This window comes from Hylobates moloch, unplaced genomic scaffold (assembly GCF_009828535.3).
Source record: "Hylobates moloch isolate HMO894 unplaced genomic scaffold, HMol_V3 SCAFFOLD_11, whole genome shotgun sequence".
Taxonomy (NCBI): domain Eukaryota; kingdom Metazoa; phylum Chordata; class Mammalia; order Primates; family Hylobatidae; genus Hylobates; species Hylobates moloch.
The window spans coordinates 72,990,135-73,013,766 of NW_026652286.1; the positions used below are offsets into that span (position 1 = coordinate 72,990,135).

At 37.8% G+C, this 23,632-nt stretch overlaps 1 protein-coding gene and 1 pseudogene across 1 annotated transcript in view; both read left to right on the forward strand.

The window, feature by feature from the left end:
* The window catches only part of CNTN5 (contactin 5), a 1,349,686-nt gene that overhangs the window by 1,312,540 nt on the left and 13,514 nt on the right, over nt 1-23,632 (forward strand). The window lies entirely within an intron of this gene.
* LOC116476848 (replication protein A 32 kDa subunit-like) lies at nt 20,396-21,222 on the forward strand (annotated as a pseudogene).

Sequence of the window (23,632 nt, forward strand, 5' to 3'; positions counted from 1 at the left end):
ATTACTAATTGACTGTCAATTACTAAAGTGCTGAGACTTTATTTTCCAAAGGGCAAAGCTTTTTAACAAATCTACACACTGAAAAGTGCACAAATTATTTTATTTGACAAATACTTGAACATTTTTGCTGAAATTTTCTGAGAACAGCCCATTTAAAAGTTTCTAAATTGTGAAAAAATCTTCTTCCTCTTGAGGGCTGAGTTTATACCTTAAGCACCTGACAACGCACTTGTGATAGAGGAGTACCAAATCTATGAGTGTTGCACAGATAGATACAGACATGGGCTTGCTTAATAAACTAGGAAATGAAGTAATTGTATAAAGTGTTTAAACACAAAAAGAAAAAGGTTTACAAAATATATATTTAGCATTATAAGAATTCTGATTGCTAATTGACTAAATACCAATTACTAAATAGCTGAGACTTTATTTTCCAAAGGGCAAGGCTTTTTTCTTTAAATCTGCATACAGACAAGTGCACAAATCATAAATGTATAGTAATAGCTGAATGAATTACTATGAAGTAAATATACTTGTCAAACCATAATCCAGTCCATGAAGCAGAACATTACTAAACCCGACAGACCCAATTTGGGTCTCCTATAGTCATTATCCTAATTCTTACCCCCCAAAAAACACTATCCTGACTTCTGTTTTTTTGTTTTTGTTTTTGTGTTTTTTTTTGAGGTGGAGTCTCGATCTGTTGCCCTGGCTGGAGTGCCATGGCGCAGTCTCGGCTCACGGCAACCTCCGCCTCCTGGGCTCAAGCAATTCTCCTGCCTCAGCCTCCCAAGTAGCTAGGATTACAGGCACACGCCACTGCGCCCAGGTAATTTTTGTATTTTTAGTGGGGATGGGGTTTCACCATGTTGCCCAGGCTGGTCTTGAACTCCTGACCTCAGGTGATCCACCCGCCTCAGCCTCTGAAAGTGCTGAGATTACAGCCATGAGCCACTGCGCCCAGCTGACCCCTTTTTTTTTTTGACAGATGAAATTATGTGGATTTATCATGTACATGCTTTGAAGTATAGATACATCACACAATGACTAAATCTAGCTAATTAGCATATGCATTAATGCACATAGTTATCATTTTTAGGTGAGAAAATCCACTCTCAGCATTTTTAGAGAATGCAATATATTAAATATAGTCACAATATTGAACTTATTGATCTTACCTGAAATTTTGTATTCTTTGACCAACTGCTCCCTAGTCCCAGCCCTTTCAATCATTCTAACCCCGATAAACACCATTTTGCTCTCCACTTTTATGAGATCAACTTTCTTAGAGTCTACGTATGTGTAAGACCATGTGGTATTTGTCTTTCTGTGCCTGGCTTATTTCACTTAACATAATGGTCTCCAGATTCATTCATGTTGTTGCAAATGGCAGGATTTCTTTCTTCTTTATAGTTGAATGGTGAATATAATTTCACTGTGTCTATATAACACATTTTCTTTATCTGTTCATCTGTTGATGGACAAGATATGATTCTACATGTAGGCTATTGTGAATAGTGTTGCAATAAACATGAGAGTGCAGATGTCTTTTTGACATACTGATTTCATTTTATTCAAATATATACCAAGTAGTGAGATTGCCAGATTAATAGTAGTTCCATTTTTAATTTTGGGGGGAGCCTCCATACTGTTTTCTGTAATGGTCATACCAATTTACATTCCTATCAATGGAGTGCAAGGGTTCCCTTTTCTCTATTTATTATCTTTTGACTTTTTGATAAAAGTTATTCTAATGTGCGTGCGGTGATGTCTCATTGTGGTTTTTCTTTTCATTTCCCTGATGATTAGTGAGATTGAGCATTTTTCCATATACCTGTTGGCCATTTGTATCTCTACTTTTGAGAAATGTCCATTCAAGTCCTTTGCCCATTTTTTAATCAGGTAATTTGTTATCTTGCTATTGAGTTTGAGTTGCCTATATATTTTGAATGTTAATCCTTTATCAAATGTACAATTTGCAGATATTTTTGCCCATTCTGTAGGACTTTTTTTCACTCTGTTGATTGTGACTTTTGCTGTGCAAAAACTTTTTAGTTTGATGTAATCCCATTTGTTTTTGTTGTTGTTGTTGTTTGGTTTTGCTTTTGTTTCCTGTGTTTTTTGGGGTCATATCCAAAAATTCATTGCCGAGACCAAGGTCATAGAGCTTTTCTCTACATTTTCTTCTAGTAGTTTTACAGTTTTATATCTTATGTTTACATCTTTCATACAGTTTGCATTGATTTCTTTATATGGTGGAAGCTGAAGATCTAATTTCAGTCTTCTGCATGTGGATATCCAGTTTTTGCAGAACCATTTATTAAAGAGACTATCCTTTCCCCATTGTGTGTTCTTGGCACCTTTGTCAAAAATCAATTGATCATAAATATGTGGATTTATTTCCCAGTGCTTTATTCTGTTTCATTGATCTATGTATCTGTTTTTATACCAATAGCAGGCTGTTTTGGTTACTATAGCTTTGCAGTAAATTTTGAAGTCAGGTAGTTTGATACCTCCACTTTTATTCTTTTTGCTCAAGGTTGCTTTGGCTATTTGGGGACTTCTTGTTTCAGTATGAATTTTATGATTGTGTTTTCTGTTTCTGTAAAAAATGTCATTAGAATTTTGATAGTACAATGACTCTATAGGTCCTTTTAGATACTATGGACATTTTAACATTAATTTTTCCAGTCCATGAACATGGGATTTTTTTCCATTTATTTATGTCTTCTTTGATTTTTTAAATCAATGTTTTATAGTTTTTAATCTAGAAATCCTTCACCTTCTTGCTTAACTTATTCCTAAGTATTTTTTTTTTGTAGCTATTTTAAATAGGATTGTTTTCCTGACTTCTTTTTCAGGTAGTTCACTATTGGTGTATAAAAATACTACTAAATTTTGTATGTTGATTTTTTTATCTTGTAATTTTCATGAATTTGCTTATCATTCCTAAGAATTTTTTGGCAAAGTCATTAGAGTTTTCTATATATTAGATTATGTCACCTGCAAACAGGGACAGTTAACTTCATCCTTTTCAATTCCAAAGCTTTTTCTTTCTCTTGTGTATTTGCTCTGGCTAGGACTTCCAGTACTATGTTCAAGAGAAGTGGCAAGAGTAGGCATCCTTGTCTTTTCCAGACCTCAAAGAAAAGCTTTTGGTTTTTCCCTGTTTAGAATGATGATAGCTGTGTGTTTGTTATTTAGGGCCTTTATTATGTTGAGGTACTTTTCTTCTACACCTAATTTGTTGAGAATTTTTACCATGAAAAAATGTTGAATTTGTCAAATGCTTTTTTGCATTTACTGAAATAATCATATGGTTTTTGTCTTTCATTCCAGTGAGATGATGTATTACATTTATTGATTTGCAAATATTAAACCACCCTTACATCCCCACACTTGATAATAATGAATGATTATTTAAATGTGCTGTTGAATTTGCCTTGCTAGTATTTGTTGAGGTTTTTGCATGTATATTAGTCAAGGATATTGGCATATAGATTTCTTTTTTTTTTAGTGTCCTTGCCTGGCTTTCGTATCAGGGTGATGCTGTGCTTGTAAAATGAGTCCGGCAATATTCCCTTCTCTTTCACTATCCTGACTTCTAACAACACTACTTGGTTTTTACCAGTTTTTGAAATCATCTGGAGCTTTTTATGTCTTGTTATTTTTCACTCAACACTATGTTGGCAAGAGTCACCCCTATTGTTCAATGCAACTGTAGGTAATGCTGTCTTTTTTTTTTTTTTTTTTTTTTTTTTTGAGATGGAGTCTTGTTCTGTCGCCCAGGCTGGAGTGCAGTGGCGCAATCTCAGCTCACTGCAAGCTCGCCTCCTGGGTTCACGCCATTCTCCTGCCTCAGCCTCCTGAGTAGCTGGGACTACAGGCGCCCGCCACCACACCTGGCTAATTTTTTGTATTTTTTTAGTAGAGACAGGGTTTCACCATGTTAGCTAGAATGGTCTCAATCTCCTGACCTCATAATCGGCCCGTCTTGGCCTCCCAAAGCGCTGGGATTACAGGCATCAGCCACCGCGCCCGTCCCGGTAATGCTGTCTTCTAAATTACATCGTATGAGTACCCCACAAGTAATTTATCATTCTGCCATTGACATACATTAAGGTTGTTTCCAGTTGGGTCTGTTATGAATAACACTATATAAAGCAATTTCAGAAGATTATCTATTTTACAATATGGAGTCTCCTAATTCATAATCATGGTATATTTCACTTTTTTTAAGCCTTCTTTGAGCTTTGTCAATATACAGGTCTTGAAGGTCTTTTCTTAGATTTTTCTCTATTTTACTATTTGGTGCCATTTTAACTTATCCTGTATTTAATTTAGATTTCTTTAACTTTGTGTTATGAAATTTTAAAAAAAATATCTGAAATATAATATACAGAAGAACATAGTGAATTTCTATAAACTTAATACTTACCTTCATCTATTATGAATGATCTGTTTTGTGTATAATGCCACTTAGTCAATCTCCTATATTATTTTGAAGCAACTGTCAGCCATTAGATTGTTTCACAGAACATATCTCATTAAAAATCTCAAAAGTGACTTTCTTCACAGAATTGGAAAAGACTACTTTAATGTTCATATGGAACCAAAAAAGAGCCTGCATCACCAAGTCAATCCTAAACCAAAAGAACAAAGCTGGAGGCATCATGCCACCTGACTTCAAACTATACTACAAGGCTACAGTAATCAAAACAGCATGGTACTGGTACCACAACAGAGACATAGATCAATGGAACAGAACAGAGCCCTCAGAAATAATGCCACATATCTACAACTATCTGATCTCTGACAAACCTGACAAAAACAAGAAATGGGGAAAGGATTCCCTATTTAATAAATGGTGCTGGGAAAACTGGCTAGCCATATGTAGAAAGCTGAAACTGGATCCCTTCCTTACACCTTATACAAAAATTAATTCAAGATGGATTAAAGACTTACATGTTAGACCTAAAACCATAAAAACCCTAGAAGAAAACCTAGGCAATACCATTCAGGACACAGGCATGGGCAAGGACTTCATGTCTAAAACACCAAAAGCAATGGCAACAAAAGCCAAAATTGACAAATGGGATCTCATTAAACTAAAGAGCTTCTGCACAGCAAAAGAAACTACCATCACAGTGAACAGGTGACCTACAGAATGGGAGAAAATTTTTGCAACCTACTCATCTGACAAAGGGCTAATATCCAGAATCTACAATGAACTCCAACAAATTTACAAGAAAAAAACAAACAACCCCATCAAAAGTGGGCAAAGGACATGAACAGACACTTCTCAAAAGAGACATTTATGCAGCCAAAAAACACATGAAAAAATGCTCATCATCACTGACCATCAGAGAAATGCAAATCAAAACCACAGTGAGATACCATCTCACACCAGTTAGAATGGCCATCATTAAAAAGTCAGGAAACAACAGGTGCTGGAGAGGATGTGGAGAAATAGGAACACTTTTACACTGTTGGTGGGACTGTAAACTAGTTCAACCATTGTGGAAGTCAGTGTGGCGATTCCTCAGGGATCTCGAACTAGAAATACCATTTGACTCAGCCATCCCATTACTGGGTATATACCCAAAGGACTATAAATCATGCTGCTATAAAGACACATGCACACGTATGTTTATTGTGGCACTATTCACAATAGCAAAGACTTGGAACCAACCCAAATGTCCAACAACGATAGACTGGATTAAGAAAATGTGGCCCATATACACCATGGAATACTATGCAGCCATAAAAAATGATGAGTTCATGTCCTTTGTAGGGACATGGATGAAACTGGAAACCATCATTCTTAGTAAACTATCACAAGGACAAAAAACCAAACACCGCATGTTCTCACTCATAGGTGGGAATTGAACAATGAGAACTCATGGACACAGGAAGGGGAACATCACACTCCAGGGACTCTGAGGACAGAGTAGAGTAGACCTAATGTAATGATGATTAATTGCAGCAAACCAACATGGACATGGATACATATGTAAAAACCTGACATAATTCTTCTACCTGAAAGTATTTCAGATCAAAACTTTTGTTCTTTCATTAAATTAAGATATATTAAACAATATTGTAATATGTCAACCTAAAGGGAAGAAGCTTAGGAAAACAAACATAGATAAAGTGTTTATTTGGGCCAAGTTCGAGGACTGCAACCCAGGAGCATAGATTCAAGTTGCCCTGAATATACACTCTGATTAGTAGCAGTAAAAAATAGATTTTTAAAGGCAAAAAAAAAAGGGCAGCAGTGGGAAGGGAGTGGGCTGATACAAAGTCCTTTCTCAGGAATTCTCATTTATTTACAGAAATAGCATTGATTCACTAATGGCTATATATTGTGAAGCTATGGGGTTATAGTGTATCATGTGGCGTTATTAGTTAATTAGTAGCTACTTGTCGCAATAGCAAGCAGTTTCAAAAGATGAATACATTGCTCAAACGGGAAGTGGGGCATGGTTGCAGTCTCATTTTAATGTTTCTCTGGCTATAATAATCAAAAGGACTTGCGTTCCTCAAATAAAACTTCTTTTCTCAATTTACAGGTCATCTCACAAAACATTCAAGTACATCAGTTATAATTAAATGCTCTTAGAATTTTTTCTATTCAATATTCTTTCAAAATATTTGAATAAAGAATGTGAAGAAGGCAACTAATATTTGTAAAAGACACACACTAAACTACATGTGTTAGGAAAATATTTAATTATATTTATAACTAATCCTCTTCAGTATATTTTCTTTATGCAGCAATGACAGCTTCTAGGAAAAATAAATACAAATTTATTCAGTAAGTAATATCCATTATTATGTTTCTTCTGCATTTTAAACTTTCTCACCTCATATCATCTAATCACTGTTGAACTGCCTCATAAATATTCAAAAGTTTAACTAAGCATCATGTATTTATTTTATGTAATTCATTAAATTGCATCCTTTATGGTAAAATTTCCTCTGGGCACAAAGTAACTAATATGCATGCAATTTAATAATACTAACTGCCAGCATATCTCTAAGTATTGATTGTGAATAGCCAATTTAATAACTATACCTAGTACTAAATTCAAGAGATTGGGAAACTGGAGATGATCTAAACTGATGCAAGCAGGGACTTTGCCAATTAAAACAAATTCAACTTTCATGGAAAATGTGCTCCCCATATACAGGATTTTGAAACTCTTAGTAGAAGGACATGCCTGATCTTAGACGCTGTATAAGAAAGGAAGAATGTAAAAAGCAATTTAACCACTATCAGGAAAAAGGTCGTGATATTCCAAAATATATCTTAAGGTAAGGCATTAGTAGTGAAACTATGCTATCAGTGAAATATCTGTCCTCTAACCCTCAATTTAAATTAGTTGCAATTTTTGGGTTAGAAATGACAGTAAATTGAACGAAAGCATGTAAAACCAACTTTCCATAATTCCCCCTTAAAGTACCCATGAAACCATCAGAAAAGACAGTCCTTACTGCAATCACAGTGAGTGGTATAAAACAAAGTTATCAGAGTGTTTTCTAGGTTTTTCTTTCCTTTCATCTTTGTGCAGTGACCCAGCCTCAAAATCCCATTTTCTAGGTTCAAGCAAGCAATGAAATAGCCTCTGGCCCTTTATCTTTTCTTCAACAAAACAGCTTCGCTCATACATGTGAAGCTCTGCTTTTCAGCCCAAACCTGGATAGATTTCTTTAGGTTGTTGGAAAATATGAGTAGAGGCTTATACCAACAACCAATAATCTGGCATCTCCCTGCACAGCATAGACTACTGGTCTGGGAGATAAAGTCTAGAAATGGATGGCCCACCATTCAAATAATCCTTAAACTCATTTTTAGTACAGTTGAAGATCAGTCAGATAAGATACAAAGGTGATTAGACTGAAGAAAAACCTTTGAAAGAGGGAAACAAATGGTTAGCTTTATAGTATGAATTCCTTTTCCCGGAAAAGATTTTCTTGTAAATCAGAAGAAAAAATTTTAAATATATAGTTCTAACCTCAATGAGATAAACAATATATATCTTTTATATTTAAAGAGCAATTCAGAATAGGAAGAAAATACAATAAAATCAAAGTAACTAAAATATTCATTGGAAGCAATAAGATGTAAACTTGATACCGTTAACTATTTAAACCAATGCTTCAGAGTACAAACTTGAGAAATAATTGTAGAATGCAAAGTAAATCAATAAGAAAATTTTATTTTTAATATGTTACAGAAAATGGTAGACATGAAAGACAGAATAGAATTGTTTCATACATAATAGGTATCTGCAAAGAAGATAGAATATACGGAACAAAAGGAATAACAAAAAAAAAAAAGTGAACAAAGCTCCAAAAACAAAGCAACAAGGAAAAAATTCCAACATTTAAGATAGAGAAATTCCAATGTTTCAAGAAATATTAAAATCTTAACAGCCCCATCTTTGTCACTCCCATAACTAATCCATCACCAAAGACTGTTGATTTTATCTTCTAAATACTTCTTGGTCCATACACATCCCTATATCCACCGCCACAGCCCTAGTTTAAGCTACACTCGTTTCTGACCAAGACTCCAGCAACATCTCCTAAAAGCTCTTGATGTATCCACACTAACCCGTTTCCAATCTGCCCTTCATATTTCAACTGTTTATTCAGTAAGACAAATTATTGAGTGCCTCCATCTGCTACTATAAAGCAATCATGAATAAATTAGGATAATTTCACATGTGACAGTTGTAATAATAATTATATTAAAAATTAAAATGATGTGAGAGAGAGTGACTAAGGGAGGGGTGGTTTCTTTAAAGAAGTGGCCAAGGAGGCTTCTTGGTTAAGCTGAAACCTATCTGAAAAGAAGGAGATAGCCATTTGGAGAACTGTGAAAAGAACTTTCAGTCACTGGGCACCAAAAGCTCAAAAACTCTAAATTAAGAATGTGATTGAATGTTTGAGGCCCATTTTGCTAGAAGGCAGTGGACAAAGTGAGATGCAGAAGTATAGAGACTATATCAGGTAGAGCCTTGCAAGCCATGGTGAGAAGTTTGGAATTTATTCTAAGTGCAAAAGGAAGCCTTTTTAACAAAAGGAGGATCTAATTTATGTAGTTTAAAACAAAAACTAACTTGATACTGCTGTGTGTATCTTTTCAAAACACAAACCTAATTGTGCCACATGCACACTCCCAGCCTCATCCTGCTTAAAAGCATTCCATGTGTTACACTTGCACATAGGACATTTTTGGTTTTTACTAATCCTAGCTCCTTACCATGGCCAACTACAAGATCTGGCTCCATCTATGACTCTAGCATCAAGTGCACCACACATGGATCACCCTCCATATCTGCCTAACTGTACTTTCTTCAGCCACACATCCCCCTCCTTCCAGACTGCACACAGGATGCCTCTGCCTTCCCTCTCCGTTTGCCTGCTGAACTCCTAATCATCTCTCAGCCTTCAATGTAACTATCTCTGCCTCAGTGAAGACTTCCCTGACCAGCCCCTGCCCACTGAGTCCTATCCCTCAAGTTAGATCTGTATCAATATATAGCTTCCCATAAACCTCTGGTCAAAACCCGAGTTTTACATTTGTGTGTGTGATCATTTATTCAATAAACAGTATCCTTAGTAGACTGTAACTCCAAGAGGGCAGGGACTTCATCTATTTTGACTCACCATTGATTCTCAGTTGGCCCTAGGCACAGTGTTTGATAAATAATACAGATTCAAAAAATATCTTCGAATGGATAGTTGAATTAACAAGTTTTTAGAACTCAAGACCTGGTAAAATATCAAATTTCAATATGCATTTTGATTAAAAAATAAAACTGATTAACAGAAAGACAAAATTTGATTATTAATAAAACCAATTAGTAGAAAGACAAAATTACTCTCAAAGATGCAATAATCAAAAAGATTTTTCTTCTACATTTAATAAAAGCAGAAAATAGAGTGGTGTCTATTAAATGCAGGGAGCACAACATTGAGTTCGCAGTGATCACTAAGTACAATTAAAGATATAGAAATAACTGAATACAAGTGCTAAGAGTTGTATTTTTAAAACCTAACAAGCAGGCCAGGCATGATAGCTCACACCTGCAATCCCAACACTTTGGGTTGCCAAGGCAGTAGGACCGTTTAAGTCCAGGAGTCCTGGACCAGCCTAGGCAACATAGCCAGATCATGTCTCTACCAAAAAAAATTAAAAATTAGCTGGGTGTGGTGGCGCACACCTGTAGTCCTACCTACTAGAGAGGCTGAGGTGGGAGGATCACTTCAGCCTAGGAGATCCAGGCTGCAGTAAGCTCAGATCATGCCACTGCACTCCAGCCTAGGACTAATACAGGACAAATAAAATGAGACCTTGTATTAGTCCCTTCTTGCAATCCTATGAAGAACTACCTGAGACTGGGTAATTTATAAAGAAAAAAGGTTTAATTGACTCATAGTTCAACAAGCTGTAAAGGAAGCCTGGCTGAGCTGGCCTCAGCAAACTTATAATAATGGCAGGAAAGCAAAGGAGAAGCAGGCACATCTTACATAGCCAGAGAAGGAGGAAAAGACAGGTGGGAAGTGCCACAGACTTTTAAGCAACCATATCTCCTGAGAACTTATTCACTATCAAAAGAACAGCAAGGGGGAAATCTGTCCCCATGATCTGATCAACTCCTACTAAGCCTCACCTCCAAATTGGGGATTACAATTTGACATGATATTTGGATGGGGACATAAATCCAAACCATATCAGACCTTGCAAAAAAGAAAAAGAAAAAAGAAAAACCTGAAGATGGCAGATAGGTGGCAGGACTAGCTTGCAGCTCCTGCTCAGATGGACAGAGCAGCATGTGAAGACTCACATGGTGAACTTTTGCTCCAAGAACTACCAAAGGAACATATCGGGAAAGCCAAGAGAATCCACAGTCCCTTTGAAGGAACTGGATCACCTCTGAAAGCTCCCTGAGGTGCTAAAAAACTGAGTTGGCTTGGTTTTTTAATAAGAAGGCACGCGGTCTGGGACAAGTGTTGGTCACTGGCTGCCTGGAAATATACTCAATGCTGTTGGAGGGGGGCATGGTGGGAGTGAGACCAGCCTTTAGGACTGCAGGCTCTGTAAGAGTAGGTTGAGGCTTGTTACTGCTGGCTTTTCCCTACTTCCCTGGTGACCTGTATGACTCAGCAGAGGCAGCTATAATAATCCCCTTGGGAATATAACTCCACTGGACTGGGAACCACACCCCCATTCTCCACAGCAGCCACATCAAGCCCCATCTGAAGAGAGGCTGAGCTCAGAAATGGCTATCCCTGCCCCTAACTGGTGGCCTTTTTCTACCCACCCTGGTAGCCAAAGACAAAGGTCTTAATTTCTTGAAAACTCTAAGGCCCTGGCCACTGCCTGAGAAACCTGAATACTTAAACAGTTGTCCTTAGGGCAAGTTTGCATCCTCCCTATAGGATTGCAGCTGATGTGCTCTTGAAAGTGCCACGACTTGGCTGGAGGCCAACCAACCCAAAAACAGCACACTAAACAAAAACACAACCAAGGACCTTCACAGAGTCCATTTCACTGCCCCACTAACTCCAGCAGAGCAGGTGCTGAAATCCAGGCTGCAAGATCTGAAGATGAATCACATCACAGGACTCTTTGCAGACAGCCTCCAATACCAGCCAGAATGCCAGTAGCCTGCCAGGTGGCTGGACCCAGAAGAGCAAAAATAATGACTACAGTTCAGTTCTCAGGAACCTCTATTGCTAGGGAAAGGAAGAGAACACCACATCAAAGGAGCACCTCATAGGACAAAAGAATCTGAATAGCAACCCTTTAATCCCAGCTCTTCCCTCTAACATAGTCTACCCAAATAAGAAGGACCCAGAAAAAACAATTCTGGTAATATGACAAAACAAGGTTCTTTAACACCCCCAAAAGATCATACCAGCTCACCAACAATGGATCCAAACCAAGATGAAATCTGAATTGCCAGAAAAAGAATGTAGAAGGCCGATTACTAAGATAATAAAGGAGGCACCAGAGAAAGGTGAAGTCCAACTTAAAGTATTCAAAAACATGATACGGAATGTGAAGGGGAAATTCTTAGTGAAATATACAGCATAAGTAAAAAAAATCACAACTTCTGGAAATCAAGGACACACTTAGAAAAATGCAAAATGCACTGGAAGTTCTCAGCAATAGAATCCAAAAGCAGAGGAAAGAACTTCAGAACTCGAAGACAAGACTTTTGAATGAACTCAATCCATCAAAGACAAATAGAAAAGAATTTTTAAAAAGAATAAAGCCTTCAAGAAGTTTGGGACTATGTTAAATGGCTAAACCTAAGAATACTTGGTGTTCCTGAAGAAGAAATCTGAAAGTTTTGAAAACGTATTTGAGGGAATAATCAAAGATAACTTCCCCAGCATTCCTAGAACTCTAGACATCCAAATACAAGAAACTCAAAGAACACCTGGGAAATTCATCACAAAAAGAACATCACCTAGGCACAGTCATCGTGTTATCTAAAGTCAAGAGGAAGGAAAGAATTTTAAGAGCTGTGAGGCAAAAGCATCAGGTAACCTATAAAGGAAAACCTATCAGAGCAACAGCAAATTTATCAGCAGAAAACTTACAAGCTAGAATGAATTGGAGTCCTATTTTTAGCCTCCTTAAACAAAGCAATTATCCCCCAAGAATTTCATATCCAGTGAAACTAAGCTTCATAAACAAAGGAAAGATACAGTCTTTTCCAGACAAAGAAATGCTGAGAGAATTCACCACTACCAAGCAAGCACTACAAGAACTGCTAAAATGAGCTCTAAATCTCGAAACAAATTTTCAAAACACACCATAATAGAACCTCCTGAAAGCATAAATCTTACAGGACCTGTAAAACAATAACACAATGGAAACAAAAAACAAGGTATTGAGACAACAAATAGCATGATGAATAGAAAAATACCTCATATCTCAATACTAACATTGAATGTAAATAGCCTAAATGCTCCACTTAAAATATACAGAACGGCAGAATAGATAAAAATTCACCAAGTTTCTGCTGTCTTCAGGAGACTTGCCTAACACATGAGGACTCATATAAACTTAAGGTAAAAAGGTGGAAAAAGATATTCAATGCAAATGGATATCAAAAGTGAGCAGGAATAGATATTCTTGTATCAGACAAAACAAACTTTAAAGCAATAGCAGTTTAAAAAGACAAAAAGAGATATTATATAATGATAAAAGGACTAGTCCAACAGGAAAATATCACAATTCTAAATATATATGCACCTAACATTGGAGCTTCCAAGTTTATAAAACAATTAATACTAGACCTAAGGAATGAGATACATGACAACACAGTAATAGTGGGAGACTTTAATACTCCACTGACAGCACTAGATAGGTCATCAAGACAGAAAGTCAACAAAGAAACAATGGACTTAAACTATAACCTAGAACAAATGGACCTAACAGGTTATCTACAGAGCATTCTACCCAACAACTGCAGAATGTACATTCTGTTCATCAGCACATAGAACATCCTCCAAGATAGACCATATGATAGGCCACAAAACAAGTCTCAGTAAATTTAAGAAAATCAAAATTATATCAAGTAGTCTCTCAGACCACAGCGGAATAAAATTGGAGATCAATTCAAAAAGGAATCCTCAAAACCATGCAAATACATGGAAATCAAAAAACCTGCTCCTGAATGATTGCTGGCTCAACAACTAAATCAAGATGGAAATTTAAAAATTCTTTGAACTAAACGATAGTGGTGACACAATCTATCAAAACTTCTGAGATACAGAAAAAGCTAAGAGATAAGAAGAAAGTTCATAGTAATAAATGACTAGATTAAAAAGTGAAAGAGCACAAATAGACAATCTTAGGTCACACCTCAGAGAACTGAAGAAACAAAAACAATCCAAACCCACATCCAGCAGAAGAAAAGAAATAACAAAGAGGAGAACTAAATAAAATTGAAACAAAAAAGAAAAATACAAAAGATAAATGGAACAAAATGCTGGTTCTTTGAAAATATAAGTAAAATCGATAGACCATTAGCATGATTAAACAAGAAAAGAAGAGAGAATATCCAAATAAGCTCAATTAGAAACAAAACAGGAGATATTACAACTGATACCACAGAAATACAAAAGACCATTCAAGGCTATGATGAACACCTTTACATGCATAAACTAGAAAATCTAGAGGAGAGGGATAAATTCCTGGAAATATACAACCCTCCTAGATTAAACCAAGAAATATAGAACGTCTGAACAGACCAATAACAAACAGCGAGATTAAAATGGTTATTTTAAAATTGCCAACAAAATCCAGGATCACATGGATTCACAGCTGAATTCTATCAGACATTCAAAGAAGAATTGGTACCAATCCTACTGACACTATTCAAAAAGATAAAGAGGGAATCCTCCCTAAATCCTTCAATGAAGCCAGTATCACCCTAATACCAAAACCAGTAAATGACATAACAAAAATAGAAAACTACAGATCAATATCCCTGATCATCATAGGTGCAAAAATCCTTATGTCAAAAAGATAATCCACCATGATCAAGTGGGTTTCGTACAAGGGATGCAGGAATGGTTTAACACATAAGTCAGTAAATGTGATATACCACATAAGCAGAATTAAAAATCACATGATCATCTCAATAGACACAGAAATGTATCTATTTGACAATATCCAGCATCTCTTTATGATTAAAATCCTCAACAAAATTGGCATACAAGGGACATACTTTAAGGTAATAAAACCCGTCTATGACAAACCCGCAGCCAATATTATAAATGAGGGAAACTCGAAACCATTTCCCCTGAGAACTGGAACAAGGCAAGGATGCCCACTCTCACCACTTCTATTCAGCATAGTACTGGAAGTCCTACCCAGAGCAATCAGACAACAGAAAGAAAGAAAGGGCATCCAAATTGGTAAGGAGGAAGTCAAACTGTCACTGTTTGCTGATGATATGATTGTATACCTGAAGATACTAAAGACTCATCCAAAAAGCTCCTAGAACTGATAAATGAATTCATCAAAGTTTCAGGATACAAAATTAATATACAAAAGTCAGTAGCTCTGCTATATGCCAACAGCAACAAAGCTGAGAATCACATTAAGAACTCAACCCCTTTTACAATAGCTGAAAAAAATAAAAATAAAATACTTAGGAATATACCTAACCAAGGATGTGGAAGACCTCTACTATAAAACACTGCTGAAAGAAATCATAGACAACACAAATTGAAACACATCATGCTCATGGATGGGTAGAATCAATATTGTCAAAATGACCATACTGCCAAAAGCAATCTAGCAATTCAACGCAATTTCCATCAAAATACCACCATCATTCTTCACCGAATTAGAAAAAAAAATAAACACCTAAAATCCACGTGGAACCGAAAAAGAGCCCATGTAGCCAAAGCAAGACTAAGCAACAAGAACAAATCTGGAGGCATCACATTTGCCTGACTTCAAACTATTCTATAAGGCCATCGTCACCAAAACAGCATGGTACTGATATAAAAATAGGCACATAGCCCATTGGAACAGAATAGAGAACCCAGAAATAAAGCCAAATACTTACAGCCAACTGATCTTTGAGAAATCAAACAATAACATAAAGTGGGAAAGGACACCCATTTCAACAAATGGTGCTGGGATAATTGGCTAGCCACATGTTGAAAATGAAACTGGATCCTCATCTCTCACCTTATAGAAAAATCAACTCAAGATGGATCAAAGACTTAAATCTAAGACCTGAAACCATAAAGATTCTAGACTATCACATCAGAAAAACCCTTCTAGACATTAGCTTAGGCAAATACTTCATGACCAAGAAACCAAAAGCAAATGCAACAAAAACAAAGATAAATAGATGGGACTTAATTAAGCTAAAAAGCTTCTGCACAGCAATAGAAATAATCAGCAGAGTTAACAGACAACCCACAGAGTGGGAGAGAATCTTCACAGTCTATATATCCAAGAAAGGACTAATACCAGAATCTACAAAGAACTCAAGTCAGCAAGAAAAAAATAAACGATCCCATCAATAAGTGGGCAAAGAACATGAATAAACAATTCTCAAAAGAAGATATGCAAACTGCCAACAAACATATGGAAAAATGCTCAACATCACTAATGATCAGGGAAATACAAATCAAAACCACAATAAGATACCACCTCTCTCCTGCAACAATGACTATAATGAAAAAATCAAAAAATAATAGATGTTGGCATGGATGTGGTGAAAAAGTTACACTTTTACATGGTTGGTGGGAATGTAAACTAGTACAACCAGTATGGAAAACAGTGTGGAGATTCCTTAAAGGACTATAAGTAGATCTACCATTTGATCCAGCTATCCCACTGCTAGGTATCTACCCAGAGGAAAAGAAGTCATTGTACTAAAAAGATACTTGCAAATACGTTTATAGCAGCACAATTTGAGATTGCAAAAATATGGAACCAGCCCAAATGTCCATCAATCAATGAGCGGATAAAGAAAATGTGGTATATACACCATGGAATCCTGCTCAATCATATAAAAAAAAGAATGAAATAATGACTTCACAGCAACCTGGGTGGAAATGGAGACTATTATTCTAAGTGAAGTAACTCAGGAATGGAAAACCAAACATTGTATGTTCTCACTCATATACGAACTAAGCAATGAGGACACAAAGTTATAAGAATGATACATTAGACTTTGGGGATTCAGGGGGAATGGTAGGTGGTGGCAAGGGATAAAAGTTCTCGCATTGGGAACAGTGTACACTGCTTGGGTGATAGGTGCACCAAAATCTCAGAAATCACCACTAAAGAACCTATCTGATCAGCACGGGAGTTTTGACCTGCTCCGTTTCCGACCTGGGGGTTCACAGAATTGGAAAAAACTACTTTAATGTTCATATGAAACCAAAAAAGAGCCCGCATCGCCAAGTCAATCCTAAGCCAAAAGAACAAAGCTGGAGGCATCACCCTACCTGACTTCAAACTATACTACAAGGCTACAGTAACCAAAACAGCATGGTACTGGTACCACAACAGAGACACAGATCAATGGAACAGAACAGAGCCCTCAGAAATAAGGCCGCATATCTACAACTATCTGATCTTTGACAAACCTGACAGAAACAAGCAATGGGGAAAGGATTCCCTATTTAATAAATGGTGCTGGGAAAACGGCTAGCCATATGTAGAAAGCTGAAACTGGATCCCTTCCTTACACCTTATACAAAAATTAATTCAAGATGGATTAAAGACTTACATGTTAGACCTAAAACCATAAAAACCCTAGAAGAAAACCTAGGCAATACCATTCAGGACATAAGCGTGGCCAAGGACTTCATGTCTAAAACACCAAAAGCAATGGCAACAAAAGCCAAAATTGACAAATGGGATCTCATTAAACTAAAGAGCTTCTGCACAGCAAAAGAAACTACCATCAGAGTGAACAGGCAACCTACAGAATGAGAGAAAATTTTTGCAACCTACTCATCTGACAAAGGGTTAATATCCAGAATCTACAATGAACTCAAACAAATTTACAAGAAAAAAACAACCCCATCAAAAAGTGGGCAAAGGACATGAACAGACACTTCTCAAAAGAAGACATTTATGCAGCCAAAAAACACATGAAAAAATGCTCATCATCACTGGCCATCAGAGAAATGCAAATCAAAAACCACGATGAGATACCATCTCACACCAGTTAGAATGGCCATCATTAAAAAGTCAGGAAACAACAGGTGCTGGAGAGGATGTGGAGAAATAGGAACACTTTTACACTGTTGGTGGGACTATAAACTGGTTCAACCATTGTGGAAGTCAGTGTGGCGATTCCTCAGGGATCTAGAACTAGAAATACCATTTGACCCAGCCATCCCATTACTGGGTATATACCCAAAGGACTATAAATCATGCTGCTATAAAGACACATGCACACGTATGTTTATTGTAGCACTATTCACAATAGCAAAGACTTGGAACCAACCCAAATGTCCAACAACGATAGACTGGATTAAGAAAATGTGGCACATATACACCATGGAATACTATGTAGCCGTAAAAAATGATGAGTTCATGTCCTTTGTAGGGACACGGATGAAACTGGAAATCATCATTCTCCGTAAACTATCACAAGGACAAAAAACCAAACACCGCATGTTCTCACTTATAGGTGGGAACTGAACAATGAGAACACATGGACACAGGAAGTGGAACATCACACTCCGGGGACTGTTATGGGGTGGGGGGAGCAGGGAGGGACAGCATTAGGAGATATACCTAATGTAAATGACGAGTTAATGGGTGCAGCAAAACAACATGGCACATGTATACATATGTAACAAACCTGCACATTGTGCACATGTACCCTAAAACTTTAAGTATAATAACAATAAAATAAAATAAATAGAATGAACCTATCTATATAATCAACCAGCACTGGTTCCCCAAAAACCTGTTGAAATAAAAAAAAATGGAAAACTAAAAATTAGAAATTTTTTTTAAAACAAGTAAAAAAAAAAAGTTGATAAAATGATGTGTTGTTGTACATTCATCCATTATAGCAAATGTACTATTCTGGTGAAGGATTTTGATAACATGGGAGGCTGCGCATGTGTAGTGGGCAGGGAGATATGGGAGATCTCTGTACCTTCCTTTCAATTTTGCTGTGACTCTAAAATGGCTCCAAAAAAATATTTTAAAAAGTGTGAAAAATCGGATAAGCGAAGACCAAATATTAGGAAGAACTACTCAATGGTTTTATATGACTGAATGAAAATGTAAAAGTAGGAGAAAGTTCACAACTCACCCAGTAATCAACAGCTGCATATGGCAGAACTCATGAGTTTTAGATTTTATAACTTCATGTAAGGAAACTGCATTGTGTGTGGCATGAATATCGTGGAATCGTCACAGCAGAAGATCAAATATACTATCTGCACAGTTAAAATAATCATTATCTTGGAGAATCAGCTTTGGAAAAATGGAGTGTCTACTAAGAAGAACCATCCTTGGTCAGACATGGTGGCTCATGCCTGTCCAGCGCTTTGGGAAGCCAAGGCAAGCGGATCATTTGAAGTCAGGAGTTTAAGACCAGCCTGGCCAACATGGTGAAACCTCGTCTCTACTAAAAATACAAAAATTAGCCAGGCGTGGTGGCGGGCACCTGTAGTCCCAGCTACTTGGGAGGCTGAAGCAGGAGAATCGCTTGAACCCAGGAGCTGGAGGTTGCAGTGAGCTGTGCCATTACATTACAGCCTGGGCAATAGAGTGAGACTCTGTCTCAAAAAAAAAAAAAAAGCCATTCTCTTTATTTAGGTTTGTCTCTATACTCTCCTACAGGTATTATATGAGTCAGAATTCATACTTACTGTCTGCCACCAATAATATTATGTACATTATAATTTTAAATAAAAATAATATTTGAGAGACAAAATCAGAAAACCAAACAATATGAAGGATTTAAAAAAATATACTTACAAATAATAAAAATCAGAAATATTAAAATATCAAGAAACGATGGCTCAAGCAGTTGAACAGCAGAGGAGCTCTCTAAAAATCATTCACAAACCTAAAAGAAGTACTATTTTCTCTGTTATATAAATAAAGATGCAGAGATTCACTGGTTAACTATCTTGTCCCATTATATGTGGCTTACAAATACCGAAAGTAAAATTCACATATAGACCTTCTGGCTTTACAGCTTTGGAACCTGTAATCTCCTTTCTGAGGTCTATTCTGGGAAATTAATATGTGGAAAACAGGTTATATGAAGATTTCCATGGCAGCATTTTAATTAAAGGAGCAATATGAATATTTCCATGGCAGCATTTTAATTAAAAGAGCAATAATTAGAAGCTACCCAAATGTTTTACAGTAGGACAATGGTTAAATAATATGTGGTACATAGGCATATGATACAATGTTATTTTTAAAATAAGAAAATATTTTTATGTAAGAGAATGAAAGCAGGACATAAAAAGTATAATTATTTTAAATATATAAATAATACAGGAAGTGATACACAAAGAAAATAATTGTATGAAGGTATTAAAATGATAAGCTGTCTGCTCTAATTTTAATCATTGATATCTTTTTAATGATTTTAATTTGGTTTCAAGTGATTTTACATAGAGAGTTCAAAGTTCATGGGTTGTTGAAATCTACGTCTGAGGAAAGAAACTAAATGAAGAGAAGCTTCAACCTTAGAAGGTGCATGTGACTTGTGAATATTGTGTAACCTCAATTCCAGCTTAAGAATCACTAAAGGACAGAAAAACAGCTAGAGTGGTACGGCAGCCTCAGGGTTCTGAAGTGTTCTACAACTTCCCCAGACCCTAACCTTCTCGGCCTCTTCCCCAGAGAATCACAATCTAGATGTGGAACAGTAGATTTGAAAGCTATAGCAGCAACTCATAGGGGAGCCGGTGAATACACGCAGTCCCCGGGAGGCTTTGGATCGCGGGCACCTTCTTAGGCAGAAAAGAAATCAAGAGCCAGATCACAGCACATTGAACCCCACACTATATCTCAGCTGCTTTCTGCCACTTTGGTTGATGATGTGTTCAAAATTGGCAATGCTGAGATTTCACAAGTCACTCTTGTGGGGATCATCAGACATGCAGAGAAGGCTTCAACCAACATTGTTTACAAAATAGATGACATGACAGCTGCACCCGTGGATGTTCGCCAGTGGGTTGTCACAGATGACACCAGCAGTGAAAACACTTTAGTTCCTCCAGAAACATATGTGAAAGTGGCAGGCCACCTGAGATCTTTTCAGAACAAAAAGAGCCTGGTAGCCTTTACAAATCATGCTCCTGGAGGATATGAATTAGTTCACCACACATATTCTGGAAGTGATGGATGCACACATAATACTAAGCAAAGCGAACAGCCAGCCCTCAGCAGGGAGAGCACCTATCAGCAATCCAGGGAAGAGTGAAGCAGGGTATTTTGGTGGGAATATCTTCATGCCAGCAAATGGCCTCACTGTGGCCCAAAACCAGGTGTTGAATTTGATTAAGTCTTGCCCAAGACCTGAAGGATTGACCTTTCAGGATCTCAAGAACCAGCTCAAACGCATGTCTATATCCTCAATCAAGCAAGCTGTGGATTTTCTGAGAAATGAGGGGCACATCTATTCTACTGTGGATGATGATCATTTTAAATCCACAGATGCAGAATAACTGGAACTAATTGGGTACCTGAGATATTTTACAGCTGGACCTAGCGTCGCAGTCTATTTTCTCCAGCTGTGCATAAGTTTGGCCAGGTGGCTTCTACAAGTCAGTTTCATCTATAAAAGGTCTCCACCAACATCCTTTTGGAACTTATTGCTCTTCTGTTTTGTTTTATTTGAAGCTCAGAGGGAGATGGGCAATTGCAATCCAGAGTGGAATTTCTTGAGGAAGTTACAAATAAGCTTGTTTCATAGTAACATAATGCAAATATCTCTTTTAAAAATGAAAATAAGCTCACCCTCACCCGAACAGGGAGAACCAAAGAAAGTCCCATAAGTCAGTTTGTCCCAATCATGGTGAAAGCTTGCCCCTCCTCTAGGGAACTACATCAGGAAGTTACCTACCAATAACACGCTCCATATAAAATATCAGAAGAAATGAACAGGCTAAAGTAATTTAACATTTATCAAAACATATAAAAAACGAGGAAGAAAATGTGGCTAATTACTGTGGTCTTCATTTCATAAATGTGTAGTTGCAATTTGTAACTTACTTCCTCCTCTTTCCATTTCTTGTTCCTTTTGCTTTCAGCCAGCACTGAGGTTGGTTGAGGTTCTTAATATGTCATGGTAATCAAAATGTTTATTCCTGAGATCAGAGCCTATAATGACTTCCTATGGTCACCACTGGAAGAGGCAATCCTAGACATGTTCCAGAATGTCTCCAAATTCCAATTAAACTTCTCAGTGGCCACAGAGTATAGCAGCACCCTTAGCACCCTTAACCGAAAGACAATCCAGAAAGTATGTTTGACTTTCTAGACTCCACAACTCCACAGTACACAAAACACGAAGGAGGATGAAATGGGTGCAGTAATCTATTTTCACCACAGTAATTAAGTTGAGGGGAAAAAAAAAAGAATTACTCTCTCATGACCTTTACCAGAGTAGTGCAGGATTTTTCTCGGCCCCTTCATCAGACTTGTGACAGGGGTGGCCCCATTTACTCGGCCTGCCGCATTCAAGCCTTTGTGGGAGGGAGCACATGAACAAGCTCCATGTGGGGCCCACAGCCAGAACAGGCACATGTGGATAGATGCAGGATCCTGACAGCCAGTCCAGCTGCTGGCAGGAAAAATCTCCATGTGGGGCCCATGGCAGTGCCCAGGTGGTGCCAGGTGCCTGTGACCCCTAAGCCCCAGAGGGAGTATTAACAGTGCTCTCTTAGCTCTGCTGTCCCCGGACAGCTGTGTGTTAGCAGCTCAGCTGACAGAAGCAAGCTCTGTGTGGGGCCTGCATTGGTTCCCAGGTGAGAGGGTCTGCAACCCTGAAACCCCAGAGGGAGTGTTACAGTGCTCTCTTACCTCCACCGTCCATGGACGGCTGTGTGTTAGTAGCTCAACTGACAGGAGCAAGCTCCATGCAGGATCTGTGGCAGTGCCCAGGTCAGGGTGCCTGTGACCCCGAAACCCCAGAGGGAGGGTTACAGCACTCTCTTAGTTCTGCCATCCGTGGACAGCTGTGTATTAGCAGCTCAGTTAACCCCTTGCCTCATCACATGGGGCAACTACCCTCCACTGGCGAGAGCAAAGGGCTGGTGTGACAGACTTTCTGGGTACCTGCCCTCGGTGGGTCCCGAGCTCTTGTCTGGTGTCCAAGAAGAATGAGGTCACATGTACGAACTGAAGGATGGGGAAGGTGGAAAATTTGACTGAGCAATGAAAATGGCTCTCAGTGGAGAGGGGAGCTGCAAAGGGGATGGGAAGGGCAGGTTGCCTTCCCTAAAGTTAGGCTGTCTCTTCCCTGAAGTCAAGCTGTCTCTCCTCTGAAGTGCAGCCCTCTCTCATCGCTTCTGACTGATAGTGGGATGTTTTTATGCACAGGATGGTGGGGGTGGGCCATAGGCAGTTTTGGAAAAGGCAAGATTCGATTGGTAAAAAGGCATTATTCAGAAAGAACAAATCGGGAGAGAATGGACAAAAAGGAATAGACGTTCTCGCTTCAGGCCACGGGTTTCAGGCTTCTCAGCTTGAAGGTGTAGTTTCACTGGGGACCCATTTTTGTCTGCCTAGAATTTCTCTGCCTCTTGCCTCTATCAACAGTAAGGAAGTAGACGGGAAAAAAGCTACTCTGTTGCACTGATATGTAGTTAAGTTCTAGTGCCTGAGCAGAGTAAAGCTTTAGCTTAATTGTGGGACAGTCATTGAGTCTCACAAAGGGATCGAGTTTGCTGAAGCCGGTTACCATAAACTCCTAACCAGGAAAGATGATCTCAATGCATAAAAAGGGCTTTGACAGAAAGCTGTTCCTTTCGGCCTCCCTCTACCCTCCCTACCCCCAGATCCTGATGATATTGTTTCTCTACATTCAAACTACTCCAAAATATCCAGTGTTCTGCCACCTCTTCTCCATTAAAT